Source organism: Dipodomys ordii, unplaced genomic scaffold, assembly GCF_000151885.1.
Source record: "Dipodomys ordii isolate 6190 unplaced genomic scaffold, Dord_2.0 Scaffold61, whole genome shotgun sequence".
Classification (NCBI taxonomy): Eukaryota; Metazoa; Chordata; class Mammalia; order Rodentia; family Heteromyidae; genus Dipodomys; species Dipodomys ordii.
In genome coordinates, this window is record NW_012267277.1 from 8,704,426 (window position 1) to 8,723,313 (window position 18,888).

Consider the following 18,888-nt stretch of genomic DNA (forward strand, 5'->3'; position numbering starts at 1 on the left):
CCGAGAGGAGGATGAGGAAAGAGCTGTTGTGGAGAAAGGAACAAAGATATCCTCAGTGAAGCCAGGGAATTTGGAGCTAGACCAGTGAGGCAAAATTCAAGGAGACCTTGCTCAGTGTCATACATCTAGCAGCAAATCAGGCAGCCCTGGACAGACACTGGAGGTATCTGAGAAATGACAGGATAAGCACATCTTAGGGTATTGAAGGGGTTTTCCACCTTGCAAGATTTTACACTTTGGTTGATGTTTACTCCCAGGGGAGGAAAGTTAGGACATGTTGCTTACTAGCCAAGAAGGACCATGGTAGACTTTGGTTATTCCCTTAAAACAGAAGCAGCTGTTTGTACTTGGTATAAAGCCAAGTACAAAGCCCGGTACCAGTAACTTCTACCTGTAGTTCTCACTACTCAGGAGGCAGAAATCCAGTGGATTGCAGTTCAAAACCGCAGAAGCAGAAAAGTCCATGAGACTATGTCTCCAAAATAACTAGCAGAAAGCCAGGTTGGAACTATGGCTCAAGCATTCAAACCCCAGTAATATCAAAAGAAAAAGGCAGTGGGAAGAAAGGGGGGAAGTCAGGGATGATACTCTAGGGCATTAGGTATCTGTGTGCATTCCCAGCATTCTACCAAAGCCAGGGCTTTGTCCAAGGGGTAGAGACACGTATAGCCTCAGAATGCTTTGAGGTTTGAGATTCCAGTTCAGACTGGACCAGGTATTGCTAGGGTCTTGGCTTGGAAATTCACGGACCCAATAAAGTTAGCAACATGGCTGTTTCCCCTCGCCAGAGAGGATTAGTCTCTGTGGGGGTGGGGGGTCACCTGCACCAAAGGCAGCCGTGTAGCCACTGCAGACAGATACTCTGCATCCATCTAGTGGCTTCCCTGCCATGTTCTGTTCAGATTCACATATCCTTACTCATGAGGCCAGGCATGTCCCATATGGTGCAGGTATGGCTCCTTCACAGGCTTCTACGTGCCTGTTGCAAGCTAGTATGGTGCAAACAGCTGATAGTAGCCAGTCATGTATTTTTAAAATATGCTTTGACTTATGTTTTGGCCTGAGTCTAAGTCAAGGCATAAGTCTGCCTGAAATGTGGGCAGCTCCCTCTTCCTGCTTTGGTATATTCTCCTGTAGCTAACTAAGGCTTATTTCCAGGCATACTTCTTTGGCTCTCCCCTATAATATTTTGAGGGGGTGTTGTCAGAAATCCCAGATTGATTCCTGTCCTCACTCATCTTCAGCCATATCAAGTAAAGGCAATTGTCTTGACCTAGAGTCATCTCTGTTCTCTAGATAGAGTGGACTGTCAGAACTCGCTGGGTCATCCAGCAGGAATCTCTGTGCCCTGTCCTCTCTGCTTCTTTGGGAGGTCCTTCTCCCTTACTCTCTAGCATTATTTCCCTATCAGCCAGATGAAGTTACATGTGAAAGCCTGCCTGATCCTTTCTGGCCATGACGCTGACCACTTGGCCTGAGTGCCTGCTAAGAGGAAAGAGTGTCTTTTCTGGAAGGAGGTACTGGCAGCCCATTTCCAGAGCAGGTTGTCTCACAACAGGAATATTAGCTATTGATTGCTGGCCCTGCCCCTTGCTCATCTTCAAGTGGCCACTCTGATATTAGAAGGGAAATAGAGATGATATCAAGAGTTTTATCTGCTGCCAACAATTGCACTTCTTCCCCTCTTGGCCCCAGCCTGGGCGGCTCTGGCACAGAAGAACTTTGTACGGGGAGCCAGCCTGGATGTTTGGTCCAGTCTGTCCTAGTGACTGCCCCGTTTTCAGGTCAGATCTGTACCATTAATTGGACCTAAATTTAGGGCTTCCAGGATAGATAGGAAAGAATAGCCGTCTACCCCTATTCTAGCTCCTCAGAAAACCATACATGGAACCTATTTCCTCATGCTTCTGACATCAGGCTACAGGGCTGAAGGTTGGGCCATCCACACATTAGGCTCCATCTGTTTGCTCTTTTTTTCTTTTCTTTTCTTTTTTTGATTTCTTTTCTTGGGGGGGGGCTGGGCATGTCCCTCAACTCTTCTGCTCAAGGCAAGTGCTCTACTGCTTGAGCCACAGCACCAGTTCTGGCTTTTTTCTTTTTGCTTATGTGGTGCTGGGGAATTGAACCCAGGGCCTCATGCATGCAAGACAAGCGCTCTACCACTGAGCCAACTTCCCAGCCCGCTCTTTTTTTCTTTAGTGTTGAATTTCACCTGTCTAGTGCTGTGGCATGGTGAGATGATATCTGTCTGGTAGCAGTTAAGGGATGTCAGGGAGAGGTTTCAGCACTGACTTGAGCATACCTGAGCGATAGTGTGGTGTCTTCTATGTAGAATTTAGCAAAGGAATTCTGTGATTTAGAAGAAAAACTACACTAATCTTGGCATCTCCCAGCATGTTTGCTCATGTTACAGCACAGGAGCCTAGGCAGCCTCAAAGCACTGGATTGGCCTTCTGGCCAGGTTGGGTCTAACAGGAAACTGGCCTAAGAGTCTAAGATTGGGTTTATTGAGTGAAGAAGGACACAGAGGACTTGACTATGCATTGCTGAGTGACTGAGGGCCAGTTGCTCTCTTTCTTTGGGCCTGTTTTCTCACCATTAGATGAGGCTGGACCAGATGGTCTCGTGAGGGATCTTGTAACTGATTTCTTGTTTTGGATGGCTTTTCATAATCAAGCAGTAGCTTTTCTGTTCCACGCAGCGTAACTCAGGCTGCACATCTGACAAACCCAGCTTGGCCAGGCATGTTGGTCTGGGTGGGTCCCTTAATTCCTTGGCCCCAAGGGGGCATCATCCAGTTAGGATTTCTAGATCTAGCACTGGAGGTCACAGAGAAACAGCATTGGGTACAGACTGTTTTTGTTCTTGCTTTGTTTTTAAATTCCAATGATTGTTTTCAGTCATGTAGTGTTTTTGAACATTTTGGTCACGGTGTTTCTACAGAGAAGGGATGGCTGGTTGGGAAAGGTGAGTGGCTACCCAAAATTATCAACCTGGGGCTGTAATTGAAGTCTTAACACCAGGTTTCCTGGTTCCCAATCTACTGTTCTTTCACAGTACCATCAATCCCAAGTGTAGATTCATGTCTGCTTGTCTAGACAGAGAGAGAGAGAGAGAGAGAGAGAGAGAGAGTAGTCATCTTCTCTCAAAAGTAGCAAAGAATTTTCCACTCACTGCTAACTGAGCTGGACTAGAGGTGGCTGTTTAGAGTCACTATGTTGAGAATGATTCTGAAGCCACGTCTGAGCTCAACAGTTCCTGATTGGCCATGTCTATCATGACAGTGAGCCTGTAAAGGGGAGTGCGTATTCTACTTATCTGGTCCAGACTTAGAGATGTGAATATGGAATCCCTGAGGGAACAGGGGTGGAGTTTGGGATAGTCATTAGCCATACTGGTATACAAGGGTGTTTAATTTGGCTTGGGTTTGGGTTCTAAGCTAGAACTAAAATCAACCATCTGTCTGCCCAGAGAAACAGATCAGCAACCCTGTACCTTCACATGGTCTTCCATGATAAGGTAGGTTGCCTGCCTGTCTACTTGCCTGCCAAGACAAGAGAGCCAGAAGGACTACCTGTAAGCAGCACAGCCCTTAGATGTCTCTGAAATTAGGTATGAGACAGATACTTGGCAGAACGCTGAAGAAGTTTCTGGGTAGTTGCGAATGGACCTCTAATATTGCCGGTTTCAGCAAGAGGGCAGTGGAAGACCACTGGGGCACTCTTGTCTGGCTCAAGCCAGAACAGTTGCTTCACAGATAGTCTAGTAGCTCTTGGACCTGGGTGCTACAGTGGATGTTCAGTAAGTGGTTGACCTTGTGGATGCCATAGAGACCCGGTAAAGATAAATCCTAGAGCAACATAAAGGTCCTGCTTTCTTCACCAAAAGCTCATGTCCTGCTCTGAGACACTCATGGTGGGAACAATAAGGAGTGATTGACTTGCACCCTCACTTCAGTTAGGCTTTGATCCTGCCCACCTTACCTGAAGGAGGTAGAAGTCTGTCTCCAGAGACACTTCCCCCTCCCGCTAACAACTCAAAGGACAGAACTAACTAAACGGAGCAAATGCTGTGTACTGCCTGGAACCAGAGAAATGATCAGCAAGCTAAGAAGAGAAGATACATATCATCCCATACCCATTGCCTTCTGTGATTATAGGGACGGCTCTTCTCGCCTCTCTGTCTCCAGATGTAGCTGGGGTTTCCCCAGGAGAGGGCAGCCTCAAGAGGGCTCTAGTGACTGTCTGAAGTGTCTGACATTCTGCCAAGTGGCAGCCTCAGATCCCAGGTCCTCAAGAGAAAAGAAGAGGAAGCCAATTTGAGTCTGTATGGAAGACATTTATACTATCTGCCAATTTTATGATAAAGCAGTGAGCTGCTTGACAGTGGTGGTAAACAAGCAGAGACAAGATGCCCTGCAGACAGCATGAAAACCGTGAGCCTTCTCATGGTGATGTTTCCAGGAAGGTCAGAGTCAATGAAACAGACCAGTGGCTGTAACTGGGGCAGTTCCAGCTGGTCTGGGTGCTGTCCATTTCCTGTCCTGCTGTCTTATGGGGAGAGGAGAGGAGCAGAGATCGAGCTGGCATTACTCCTTCCAGAAAGCTGCCACCGGGAAGGTCTCTCTATGCTAACTGGTACAGGTCTAGTAGAGGGGAGACTTGGAAAGAATCAAACCCCTTGTTTTATGGTTTCCAAAGCCTGCTGCTAAGCTGCTAACAAGGACTTGAGGGATGGCATCTTCATCTGACAGATGGTAAAGCAAGGCAGATGAGAGAGCTAGAACTGAGGCCATATGAGGTTCCTTGGCCCCGGGTTATATGTGGTTCCTAAGATCAAGGCCTTTGAGGAGCACTGCAGATCTAGCAAAGGGATGAGGGGTGGACAACATCAGACAGAGTGCCACAGGGCAGGCAGAGAAGCAGCCTGTTTGGCCTGAAGGTCTTCTGGGAAAAGGGGCTAATGTTTGAGCTGCAGGCTGCCAGGGAGTGAGGAAGGTGGGGGGGGAGGGGCAGTGTGCCAGGGTGTGGATGTGTAGGGCATGTTTGTGATGGCAGCAGGCCTGGAGGGCTGGGCTGGGCTGGGTTGGGTTGGGCTGTGGGAAGGATTTAGGAGGTGACCAGGACTAGCCTGAAGTGAGGCAGCAACAAGCACAGGAAGGACTGGGGAGCCATGGACCACTCCTAATGAGGGGAATGGTGGTCTTGGGAAAAGCATCAGAGGCTGGAGGGGCTGGCACTTGGAGGGAGGCCAGCGCAGTGTCCTGCTGTGGTCTCCTGAGGAGTGCCCCAACCTGAGCCAGAGTGGTGACTAGGTGAAGTTGAGACTGTAGCCTGTGCTTCCTGCTGTAACTGGATGCTCCTGACAGGTGTTGGAGCTGGGGGAGCCAAGCTAGGAGGTCTTGATGAAGACTTCTGGGATGGTGATGGAAGTGGGGTGGGGCAAGAAAGGGTTGATATGTTAAGTTTGAGGACCTTCTACCCCTTTAGATCCTTACCATGAGGCCAGGAGCAGCATGGTCCTCAGGCTGCCCTGCATGGCCCTCCCTGTCTGCTCCAGCCAATGTGCTCTGAGTGGAGCTGTCTAACCCTGCTTAGAGTTCAGGTGGAAAAGGTGTCCCCTTCCCATCTTCTGTCACTGTGTTTGACCCTGGAAGGTAGGCCCCAGATCCAGTGGCATATCTGCTGCATAGATGAGGAGACCAGGCTCAGACTGGTCAGGAGATCTAGTCAGAAAGACTGTCCTGGACATCAGTGGGACTGTACCTTCTCCATGAAGCATCATTTCAATGCCTCCTATTCTGGGCTCTGCTGCCAGGACTACAGCCCCAGCCCCGACGGCTCCATTGCTTGTGGGAAGAGGACAGGACGTGATGTGTCAGTTCCCTGGAGGACTGAAGTACCACCCAGCCCCTAGCCTTGCTGTCTGCCTCCAGACTGACAGAAGGCAGGGTCACCCCTGCTGAGAGGGATTAGAGAGGAGGCGGGGCACCCCAACTGCTGGGCTCCAGGCCACAGTTGGTGGTAGGAGATTGCTGCTCTTTCCTGACCCAGGCCCACCTGTTCAAACCAGCTTACTTAGAGAGTGGCAGCCCCCTCTTTTGGTTACTATGATGGAAGCCAGCTGCAGGCTCTAAGCTTGAATCTCCTTATTCCCCATTCAAAGAACTGGATACCCTGGTTTGAGTGTCCTAGTGTATACTTAGGCAGCCCTACTGCCAAATGCCTGTGCATCCATTAAGGAGTCACCTTGCCTTCTCTGAGCCCTAGTTTGCCCCCTAGTGAGAGGGAACTAAGATAAGCACTGTGGTTCAGAGTTTGACACCACCCTCTATGGCTCCCCCCAACCCCAGTCCCCACCACTCCCCCAAATTGCCTGGCTTGGGCAGAGGCTGGGGACAGGAGAGGGAGAAGAAAGGCTCTTTTCCTGGCCAGCACCACCTCTGCAAAGGTCAGACTGAGCTCCGCCCAGCAGCCAGCCTGGTGCCTAGCCTCTGCCCAGTGGCAGATGACCGGCACCAGGACTCCTAGCAACAGTGGACAAAAGGTTACTCCTGACGTGCCAGGCTAGCTCAGCAGCTGCCTCAGCCTCTTTACCCTCCCTCTTAAACAGGAAAAAGTGGTGCTTATTGCCAGTGTGTACGTTTGTGGACATGTTTGTGTCTGCACACTGGAGCCTCCTCTCCCTCCCCTTCCCCCTCCAAAAAACGTGCACTCCACATGTAGCCCCGTAACTCTCACTGATGAAATGGAAAGTTGAACATAAATCAATGTCTGCCTCCCGGTTAGCTATGCATCAGCAGTCAGCACCAGGGAGATTTGCTCGGTAACAAAGCCCCTAGCGGCTCCACAGGCCTCGACTGCCCCCTAACGCGGAACCAGCCCCACACTGTAGAGCCCTATGGGCTGCACACAACTCCTCCAACGTGATATGGTTCTCCCACCCTTCTTTCCAAGGTCTCTCTCTCTTCCTCAGGGTAATTTTGGAGATCTTGGTAGGACTCTGGGACCAGCTAGGAGGCCTGGGCTGTATATCTACTGCTCCTTGCCTCTCTCTGGGCCTCCCCTCCTGATCTGTAAACGGACTCCTGAGTCAGGTGTTTATGGATCTGATACAGGGAGGCTTGTTGTCACTGCTGCCTTTGCCACTGTTTATTAAGAGCTGGGACTGGTTTATCCTCTCTACTTTAGACCTACATTTGCACCTGAATTTCTCTTAGCACTGAGCTTTCCCTGCCACTGGGAGCTGCCAGCCTGACCAGCTCTAGGCTGTTTCCCTTCTCCTCGAGAGCCTCTCATGGGGGACCATTTTTTGTCTTGTCTCTATCATAGCTGATCAGAGTACTTAGACTTTCCTCTGCTCCTGTCCTGCCTTCATCGCAACAAAAATTGTGTGAGGTTTTTCTCCTTTACTTCATTTTATTTTGTTTTTTAAAGGACACATTCCTTAGCTCTTGCAGCAGTAGAGGTTTGAGGAAAATTCCAGCAGAATCCTGTAATAACAAGCTTCAGCAGTATGTGTATCACAATCAGATACCCCCTCTCCAAGTCAGATAATGCCACAACCAACGGACCTGCCCCTTTGGGAGTTCTAGGCTAGCAGCCTGGGACTGGGTTAGGGACTGCTTATACATCTAGTGCATTGTGGAGGACTCATCTGAGACCTGGGACATGGCAGGAGCCCACCCTGTGAGTTTTTTAGTCTATGCCCTATTTCTACTAAAGTCCCCTCCCCAAGCAACTTCTCTATGAAAAGCCACCTCTCCCCCATAAAGCAAGGCCTTGGAGTCACTGGAGCCTCTGATCCCAGCACACTTGCTTCTGCAAGCTTTCTCCTAGAAAAGCCCCCTCTCATGCTAAAACAGAATGGTAGGGAATAAGTCTGGAGATGCGGGGGACAAGGCACAGCCTCCATACTGTGCCAACTCTCTATGCAAGGCAAGACAGGAGCAGACAGCATTGGGCTGGGGCCTTGGAGATGGTGAGTGGCTGTAGATAGAAGGTCCTTTGGCCCTTCCTGGTGGAAGGTGTAGACAACCACTCAGCTTCCTAAGGTACTGTTTCTTCAGTGCTCTGGGAATCCTGTTGCTATGGGAAGACTGAGTGGACATGTAAATACGTATGCCTGTTCACATGGTTTATGGCTGAAAGATGAATGATGGTTTCTGGATTTGTGCTGGCAGTGGATAGACTCCTCCATTAGCTGGGACTGAAGATCCTAGCATGCCCATTGGTTCACTGTTCCCTCCATCTTAGGCAAGGAGATGCTGGACTCACCCCTTCCTCTCATCAGTCAGTGTGTCATCCTTCCTGGTAGCTTTTTAAGTCATTCAGCCTGGGTGGACACATGGTTGCCTGAGAAAGTCAGTTGACCTCTCTGAATCTCAGTTGTTTCTTGTAATGATAGGGGGTGATGACAGCCCCAATCTCTTACAGCATTTTGAGAATGCTGCGATACAATGCATAAGGAACCCACCTGGTTCCAGTGAACTCCTATTAGCTACCTCTTAGCTCTTGGATTGTTCTGTGCATCGTAGGACTGTTTTGTTCAGTGAGCTAGAGCCCAAGGTAAAGCTAAATCCTTCAGCTTACCCAAGTGAGGGCTACCTCAAGATTTTTTGTTTTTGGTTTTTCTTGTCAGTCAGGGGCTTGAACACTGTCCCTGAGCTCTTCAGCTCAAGGCGAGTGCTCTCCCACTTGAGCCACAGTACCACTTCTGTTTTTATGGTTGTTAATTGGAGATAAGAGTCTCAGGGAGGGCTGGGAAGGTGGCTCAGTGGTAGAGTGCTTGCCTTGCATGCATGAGGCCCTGGGTTCGATTCCGCAGCACCACATAAGCAAAAAGGAAAAAAGCCGGAAATGGCGCTGTGGCTCAAGTGGTAGAGCGCTAGCCTTGAGCTGAAGAGCTGAGGGACAGTACCCAGGCCCAGAGTTCAGGCCCACAACTGGACCCCCCCCAAAAAAAAAGAGTCTCAGGGACATTCCTGCCCAAGCTGGCTTTGAACTGTGATCCTCAGATCTCAGGCTCCTGAGTAGCTAGAATTACAGGTGTGAGCCACTGGTGCCTGTCTTCAAGTTTTTTGTCTAGCTACAATGGAACCTTGGAGCACAGCATAGCCTTTATGGCATTGCTATGTGGAGACACATGGGAGACCCGAACAGTTGGCCTTCCCGCACAAAACCCTTTGGTTCCACCAACAGATCTGGCACCTGTGAAACACCAGGTATTGGCACTTTAACACTTTAACATATTAACTCACTCCATTTTTCCCACCTGTCTAGTCTGCTCGGTTCTCACCACCTTGTCTCCTGTTTCCTGTCTGCCCAAAAGGAGGCACCAGGTAGGGCAGGGTAAAGGGGTTTCAGGATCAGGAGCTTCTGGTTCTGTTCCTAGCAGGCTTGTTTGTATGAGCTTGTCTGACTTCAGGGGATGGGTCTTTGCCTTTACATCCAAGCCTTTTAGTAGTGAATTTTGCCTGCGTCTCACTTGACTTTCTTGGGAGAGGGGCTATAAAATAGAAGTAACCTCATCTGCTTCACTAGCTATGGTTTGAAAGAGTTTGGGAATGTGATCAGGTCAGGAAGCAAGTTGCAACCCCTTTACCCTGCTAGCATTCAATCATTTATTCACTTAGCACCCAGGCATGAACAACAGCTTTTTGCCTGGCCCTGCTTGGGTCCCAGGGTTGGGAGAAAAGGCAGTCCAGGACCCCAATGCGTTCATAGCTCATGGGTCAGACTACAGCCTGGGCTAATGCCAGGTCAGTAATGGTGCATTCTCCTCCAGCAAGTACTTTTTCTCTCCAGGGTGTCCCTTCTTTAGAAGAACAAAGCCTACATTCTTGGTAAGGTTTCTGGAGTTCTAGCTGTGCTACCTTCATGTCATTGTTGGACCATCTCTTAGTCCCAAGGGCAAAGGCCAGAACTGTTGCTTTCAAACCTACATTAGTCTGCATGTTCGGTTCTTCTTTAGGCTGCAGACTTCACCCCTCACTTTGAAACCTCTTTGCTCCTAGGTCATTTAAGAAGGCTCTGACAAAATCTCGACCCATCCTTGCCCTAAGTTCAAAAAAGATATGCTCGACATATGAATCTGATCTTATTTTCTCAAGCTATATAACTAATCTCAAGTAACTTACTTGGAGTTTTAGAAATGGTTTAGATTTTGGAGATCCTGTGGTCACTTCTGGGCCAGAGGCCCAGTTTCTGAATGCCAGTCCCCAACAGCATTAGAGGGAGTAGACATGGGTGCTATGGGGAGCCCTAGACACCCAGCCCCTGCACTCTGGTGCATCAAGGGCAAAAGAAAGAGGGGACCACTTCCAGGGCTCTGGGCACTTCCAACAGCACCACAGACCTGTTCCTTGTGTTTCTGCTAAGGTTTGCTGCATGCTGCCTGTGTCCCCTGGGTCATATTCCTTAAACATCAGTGTGTTCTGAGTCTTCTAGACTTTTGCTTTGCCTCCATCATATTATTTCACTTTCACTGAGAAAAGAAAGAGGGATCTTGAGCCATTTCCTGAGCTTTTTAGGGAGAGAGAATCATGAGAAACTGCAACTGCTCATGTGTCTCTAGAGCTGCAGGAGCGAAAAGGGACATCCTTGGCCCTTCTTCTGGTCCATTTTTAACCCTCTTGTCCTAGTATATTAGCAGGGCTGAATTCTGGGCATTCTGGATTTGTGAAGCACTACAGTTTGTGATAAATTGTTATTTTGGAATCATTTTTGAGGTGTGCAGTGGAAGGGCAGGAGGGCTGTGTGCATATGGGTGTCTGGAGGCTTTGAGTGGAGCTAAGATTTCCTGGGTAGACAAGGCAGTGCCTCTTTAACATACGTCCCTTACCTTTATGTGCTGTTGCGATTGACAGTGGAATTTGGGTGCTGGCAGAGATGACATGGAGGAGTGGGCCGCGTCTATCTCAGTATCCATTTTCACAGCAAAGAGCAGCCATTAGGAGGGGAGAGAAGTTGGTTACTCTGGCCAAACTCCTTCTGCATTCCAGGGACCAGCATGGTTCAAGATGGTGGGGCCGGGGGATGGGGAGTGTCTGTCTCTATGTTCCCACTTACCCAAAAGCTTCTGCAATAAGTAGAAATCAAGGAGGGGAAAATCTGCCTAGACTCTCTCTGTATTCCCTGCTCCTTACACATAGACTGGAAGAAGAGGTTTATTAGGGGTAAAGGTTCAGTGGATTCACTCACAAATGATAACCTTGATGTTTTTTTTTTTTTCATTCACTGCATAATCCAACAAGAAATGGGAATTTGCACCCCAGAATGCTGTCAACTCTTCTCTCATGACCACAAGTCTTGATTTCTGACTTGAAAAGGCATAGAAACGTCTTTGGGATGAAACAAAGTAGATGTATGATTTCCTGACACAGATCTGATAGCCTCTTTCTTGTACTAGTTCCCACAGGCTAATACTCCCTCCACAGCCTGAGCTCCCCAAGTGTGTGTGTGTGTTTTGTGTGTGTGTGTGCGTGTGTGTGTGTGTGTGTGCGTGTGCTAATACTCCCGCCACAGCCTGAGCTCCCCAAGTAAGTGTGTGTGTGTGTTGTGTGTGTGTGTGTGTGTGTGCTAATACTCCCGCCACAGCCTGAGCTCCCCAAGTAAGTGTGTGTGTGTATGTGTGTGTGTGTGTGTGTGTGTGTGTGTGTTCCTCTACAATCTTGGGTCCTCCTTTTCTGCTAGAAGATATTGTTTTATCCTTTGAGGACAAGCCTAAGCGTGCTTATGTCGTGATCACTGCCCATCCAGCTGCCCAGTGCACCAGTCCCTGCCTCCGAATACTGCTGAGATTTAGTTATAGTTTGTCTTCAACAAGTCTGTTACTCCACTTATTTGTGTGTGTGTAGTGCTTAGCACATTCAGTTCATGGAATGGTACTCAGTGACTGGATGGACTTGCAACTCAGGAGAAGTGAGTTCAGCTCATTTGTCTGGATATTGATGCTTTTCCTTTGTCCCTGAAATGTCTCCTTAGTTGTACAAACACAAAAACATATAATCTTCAGAAAGTATACTACAGGGCTTTACTGGCCCACAAAACTACCTCTCTTCTCCCTTGTCCCATTGTAACTGCTGCCATTCAAGGTTGAGCCCTCTCCTGGTGAATAATGCTAGAGAACCCCTCCATGAACTCACTGGACAGGAAGAGACCAAGCAGTTTGAACCTGCTGAAATAACACAGGGCTGGGAGTCAAGCCCTAAACTATCTAAATCGGCAAGTGAAGGAATAGCTTTTCCCTGAATTGTGCAACCACAAAATTGTGGGGATCATCAGCAAGGAGGTCATCTGGGACCAGGCTCCTGGACCCAAATCTGGGCTTATTGCTATGGTAACAAACTATACATACATAGGTTTGGTCTTACAAGCAAAATATGAAGTTAAAATCAAAGCCACATATAAGACTTGAGTACAATGGTGCTTTTTTTTCTGGAGAATTAAGAAATATCCCCATTTGTCCTTCAAGTCTTGAGAGCTATCATGTAGCTCTGGGGTCTGCAGATCTTTTTTGTGAAAGGCAGGTAGCAAATATCACAGGCTTTGTGAGTCACTTGGACTTTGTTGAACCAGGCTTGAATAAACATGTCGGCGTTGCAATAAAACTTTATGCAATTTCAATAAAACTCTTTACAAAACCTGTTGGCAGGCTGGATTTTGCCATGTTCCTAGGGTCCTAGTGCTGCTGCTGACCCCAGCCTCCACTCTGACTGCACAGTGCAAAGCGGGTGACCAAGCCTGACCCCTTACCTTGATATAGATCCTGACCCCCTACCTACTGTAGATCTGCCCTCTCTGTGCCTGAACTCCATGAACACATCACTGATACTCATTCTTCCCATCTGTGTACTGATACAGTCATATTCCAAAGGTGAGAAACAATAAGCAGTATGTAGAGGAACTCCCAGTTAGGTAGTGGATAACTACTTATGTTTTCTATTTCTTCCCTCCCCCCTCCCCCTTTTTATTATTAATTTATTTTTTTCCAGAGCTGAGGACCGAACTCAGGGCCTTGCGCTCGCCAGGCAGGCACTCTCCTGCTGAGCTAAATTCCCAGCCTCCCTTTTTAATTTTTTTAATGTGAAGGTTCTGGGCTTGCGCTCAGGGCTTGAGCACTGTCCATCAGCTTTTTTTTTGCTCAGGGCTAATTACCTACCACTTGAGCCATAGCTTTACTTTTGGCTTTTTGGTGGTTAATTGGAGTATGAGAGTCATGGATTCTTGCCTGAGCTGGCTTTAAACCACAATCGTCCAAACCACAATTGTCAGATCTCAGCCTCCTGAGAGCTAGGGGTGAGGCACTAGAATCCAGGTTTCGCTTTGTTTTGAAAACCATTGCTTGCTGATTCTGAGCTTCCATGGGGCAGGTGTGCCTTATACCTATTAAGCAAAACCTGAATTGCTCCCCCCATCCATACTTTGTGTGACTTAGCAGGCCATCTAGGAAGTCAGATTCACACGGTGGAGGCCTGTGTCTCCACTGTTTGCCCAACACTGTCCTGACTTCCTGGAGAGATGCCTGGTAGGAAAGGAAGTAGCTGGGCCTTATCTCAGGTGGAAAGCAATGAGCCCTTTTTGGTCTTTTCATGAAATAAGTTTCTGGTTTAGTCTCTGATATTGTACCCAGGCGGCCCTAGTGAGGAGACATTATATATTCCTTCTTATTAGCGTGAGTTCCCCACCATTCCAGGAACATGATGCGCCACAACTTGCAGAGAGTTGTGGTATTGTGGCTCATCGACTGGCAGCCAGGGAGCCAAGTCTGGCTGAGCACTTAGGTAATAGGCCCAGCTCAGACCCCTGAAGACCTGCTGTGCGTGAGCCAGGCCTGTGCTGGGCACCTACACACAGACATTCAGACCACCTCTCTTGGAGTTGAGAATCTCAGCCTCAGCTCCACCCTGTACCACCAACCAAACATGCATACATATAAAGAAGTCTCTTCCCCAGGGGATAGATTGAGGCAGGATTGGAAGACAGCTCTCCAAGCTCTGCTGAGTTTATTCCTGAAGGTTGAAATGAAATTATGTTCCCTCCAACGAGCTGCATGTAAAATTGACTCCCTTTCCTTCTCCCACCTTGCCAGGTCCTACTCAGGTGAGGGTGAGGCAGCCCATTCCAACAGAGACCTGGGTTACTCATGGTTCACAGACATCTTGGCCCTCTCCCCAAAGTGGGCTTACAGCATTTTCTGTCCACATTTGTGTCTTAGGAGCAAATTGGACTTGTCTCTTGAGTGTCTTTTGGCATGTGTATAATCACCATAATTTTATATTCACTCAGTTTAAGCAGCATGCCCAGCAGGCAGATTACACTGGCCACCAGTACAGAAAGCCCTCCATGTCTTGCTGCCACTTGATAAAACCCACCCTTCATCCAAAGCAGACCAGTGTCCAGTGTCCATAGGATATGTAATCCTACATATCACAACCTAAAACATCAAGTCCCCTTAAAGTCCTGGCAGAGGACAAAGGCAGATTTAGCCTAGATGATAATGACAACCCCTGCAATTTACAAAGCACTCTCCTGGCTCTCAGAATCTGGGAAGAAAGCAAACAACCTGGGGAAGTTGGTACTCAACATCTTTTTGTGTTGTATAAGCTAGAGGATCCATTCCTGTCTGCTCTGTCTGCCCTGACACTGGGCATGGATGTGCTGCAGTCGTGCCCAGTGGTGAGCCAATCTAGATTCCCAAAGCTCCAGACTTTGAAGTCTGAATCTACCATTTAGTAACTCTCCATTCAGTGAATGGCTTTGCCTTTCTAAGACTACTTCCTCAGCTCTAAAATAATGTGATTAGTGGCCCTTACTGCGTGTAGCCTAGAATTAAGTGCGATGGTACGGGAATAGGCCACACTCTTTCTTGTTACCATAATTGCCCCCATTTACCAATGAAAGGACAGAAGTATAGTCATTAGAAGATGCAGGATTTGAATACAGTTTGGGGGATATTGTTTCTTTTTCTAAAGTATACACAAATAAAGACATGATATCGTTGCTGGAGTTAAGACATGACTTGAATACAGTTTGAGGGATATTGTTTCTTTTTCTAAAGTATACACAACTAAGGACATGATATCGTTGCTGGAGTTAAGACATGACTCAGCCACCAGCTAAGTCTCTGGCCATGGACAAGTCCTACCTCTACCCTGTCTCTTTGCTCTGTAAATGAAAGTATGTTGGAGGAAGAGGTAACACATCTGCCAGAGCAACCTGGGTGCTGGACAGATGTGAGTTTCCCCTAAGCTTCTAATGAAGCCACTCGGTGGTCTAGACTGGGCTTGTTATTATGCAGCACCTGTGATAGAAAGCCCAAGGTCTGCTGGAGAGACTCCGTGGAACTGGTCTCAGAGGCTTGTCATCGCCAGGCAGACTTTCAGATGCACCTACTTTGTGTTCCTCAAAGGCTTTCAGCAACTGGCCTAGGCCTATAGGGGAGTTGTTTTGCATGGGAAACTGATGAATGACATGAACTTAAGGAACCCTGAGCCCCCTTGTAGGCCTCTTCACCTATCTGTTCTGTCTTCGTGGATGAGAGAAGCTCCCACCTCTCAGCGAAGGTCAGAAGCCTCTAACAACGTTCTTTTTGTATTTGCCATCTAGGTAGTAGCATTTGGCCCATGTGGGTAAGGAATTGAAAAGGCAGTAAAGTCCTCTCTCTGTAAACTTAAATGTAGGTCTCAGTGAAAATGCTGGCTGGGGAAAAGGGAAGTGAGACTGTTCATTTGTGGCCTCAATAAAACAGGGCAGTGGCACCATTGCCTCCTGGTGGAAGCAGAAGCAAAATTTCCCCCAAGCACAACTCTGTCCTTCCTCTTGGGGATTTGCCAGGCTGGGTGGGGTTTCTCCTGGGATACTGCAGGCAGTTTAAGGGACATAGACCAGAGAGAGAACACAGTGACAGCTCTAAGATGAGCAACAATGGGATGTAGAAGATGTGGATGACCCAGTGGGAGATGATGGCTCCTGGCCAATCAAGCTAGCTTCTGGTAGGACCAGGGTTGTGGCAGGAGGTTCATAAGCAGAGCATAGTCAGCACCTGACAGAGGTAGGAGGGGAGCTTCACTCCATGAAGAGACCAAATTACCTTCACCTGGGTAAAGATTGTGGCGGGATTTCCTCTAGGGTAAGCAGGGCTTAGGCCAGGGTTCCCTGATCTTCGGTGTTGTGAATCCCAGCTCCAACTCTGCATGGAGATGTCAAAGCTGCAGCTCCTCCCCAGGTTCAGCAGCCCGTTCCTCACTGTCCCCACAAGGCAGATTGGCTGAAGCCTCATAAAGAACATTGGCCCACAGGTTTGTCTTAAAGCACTGAGAGCAAACATGCCACCTCCACTTGATCCAAAACCAGTCCCCAAGTCCCTGAGTCAGATGGAGATTTTCTGAAGGAGATAATAAAGGTGAACTTCTGAACCCCATGGAACCTCTCAGGGGCAAGGTGTGTGGAGGGGGAGAAAAGAGGGGACTCAGACCTGGGGTTGAGTCCTGATGCTCTGAAGGCTGCCATGCAGAGGCCCACAATGAGCACTAGGTAATCCAGAGTTCCTCATTGATGTCTCCCCTACTAACTGAGCAAGGCAGGTACTGGTGGCCTCTCCTGCCCAGTGAGGTGCACAGGTATGAGGAGCTTGCCCAGAGCCCGGCTGCTTGCTCTGCAGAGGTACTATGTGAATAGGGAGGGGAGATGAGGATTATGAGGGAGGAGGTGCTCCCTTGTTGCCAAGAGCTGGAGGGCCAATAGAAGGCCTTTTGCCCCCTTTTGGCAACTGGACCTCACCCTTGAACCCTCCTCCTTGGTTCCTTTTCTTTTTCTTTTTTTGGGGGTTGGCTTCAAATTATCTTGTTTTGTTTACATTACACCCAAGTTTCATGGTACAAAAGACTTGCAGGTGCAAATATGTCCCGCCTTCATTAACTTCCCCTCCCTTTTTAATTTATGTGATTTCAATTTTCCTTCCCTGTACTGTTAATTAGGGGACCCTCTAATCAGTGCCATTATCACAGTGGTATTCATGTTTAGGAAAGCCGCTAAACAAATGCTTGCAAAATTGCTAAATGGCTAATTAATGTCTGTTAATTAAGAAAATTGCTCATGGTAACAAACCATGCCGTTGCTGGCAGCCGCTAGAAAGACACACACTTGTTGAAATTAGTATCGTGGCAGGTAGGGGAACATCTGCTCCTCAGAGCTTTCCGGAAGTGAGCAGCCCCTTGCTCAGCCAAGAAACTCTCAGGCCTGTCCCCAGGTTCTTGTGCACACTTCCATCCCAAGCCCAGCTCCTTCCCATCTTAGGGCTGTGTCTCCCAGTGAGCAGAGCCTTACTACTATGGTTCCCTCTCTTTTCCACGTGTAACCACACCTATCCCTCATACATGTTTGAAGGTTTTCTCAGAAATGGTACAGTACAGTGAGAATGGAGAAGGGTCCAGCTCCCAATGGCCTAGTGGGCTAGGAGGCACTTTTAAGGCGGGCTCATCACACCCCCTGTTCCCCCAATTCCCCCCACCACACACACACACACCTGCCACATGTTTATATTTACACATAAAAGAGAGGCATTTGAAAGATAATCTTCCTTAAAAACACATGACTGGAATTTTTTGTTTTTAATCTTATTTTTTATAGTACTAGAATACTCACACTTGCTAGGCAGGCACTCTACCACTTGAGCTACACCCCTAGCTTTTTGTTGTTGATTGTTGCTGCTTGCTTTTTGCTTGAGTTATTTTTTCCTATGAAGTATCAACGTTCTTATCCAGGCTGGCCTTGAACTGTGATCTTCTTGATATATGCTGAGTAATTGGGATTACAGATAGACACCGCCATTCCTGGCTGTTCTTCTTTTTCTTCATCTCCCCCCCACCCCTTTGAGGTTTCAGGTTTTTAAAAAAATAGTGGTTTCAACCTACTAAATTGATTTTGCCACCCACTAATGGGTTGCAACTCCACAGTTTGACCAGCCCTGTGGTTTAAATGAATTCATCTTCCTCCTGTATTCTGTGGGATCCAAGGTCAGCATAGCCCGGAGCTTTGGGTCAGTTTGGTACTGGAGGTAACTCACCACCAACTGGTGAGAAAGCCCAGCCCTTTCACCCACCAACCCGCCCAGCAGCCAAGGGTAGCCACCCCCACCCCCTTCTATCCCTGATTTACCCTTTGTTGCCCTTGAACCATCAAACTTCTCATCTGTCTTAATTGTGTGGCCATAGGCAAATCTTTGCAACTCCCATTTCCTCATGGGTAAAAGTTAAAATAAGAGATCCCTATCTTAAAGGGTCATTTTGCAATGCAGGTGAATTTCCCAGTGCAAAGCCCCACAGCACCTGTCCTCTCATTCTCCTTAGTTTAAGCGTTACCCTGTTGCTTCACTTCTGTTCATGCTCATCCGCCATTGTCCCCTATCTTCAGCAGGCTTGCTGCTCCACTTCTCACTAGCTCTTGGTCAGTTCAGCCCTGAGGGACCCAAGTTACCTTGTCTCCCCAAGACTGAGCTTCTTGGGGGTAGAGATATCACCTCCCCCTCCTCTGTGAATGGCACTTGCAAGATTTGTATTAAAGCCCAGATGGCCTCAGGAGACCTCTGTCTATGTCGCTCCCCTCCCCCTCCCTCTTGAGTTCATCTCAACCAACGTATTTAACATGGCAAACTCCGCTCAGATGGATAGACTGTGTCTAGCCCTTACTCCTGTGTGCTTTGAATAAGGTGCTTCGTTTTATTTTTTGTTCTTCCAAATCCCCTGTGAACGTACTGATCAGCCTCCCTCCCTCCCTCCCGCCCGCCGTTGTACACCATTGAAGCAGGACTTAAGCAGCCGCTCCACCACCTCCCGCCAGCCAGAGCCCACCACCCGCACGCCCGCCGCCACCCTGCGTTTTGGTTTAA

General features: G+C 48.3%; 1 protein-coding gene across 2 annotated transcripts in view; it reads left to right on the forward strand.

Moving 5' to 3' along the window:
- The window catches only part of Ssbp3 (single stranded DNA binding protein 3), a 155,868-nt gene that overhangs the window by 112,174 nt on the left and 24,806 nt on the right, over positions 1–18,888 (forward strand). The gene's annotated exons all lie outside the window — the stretch shown is intronic.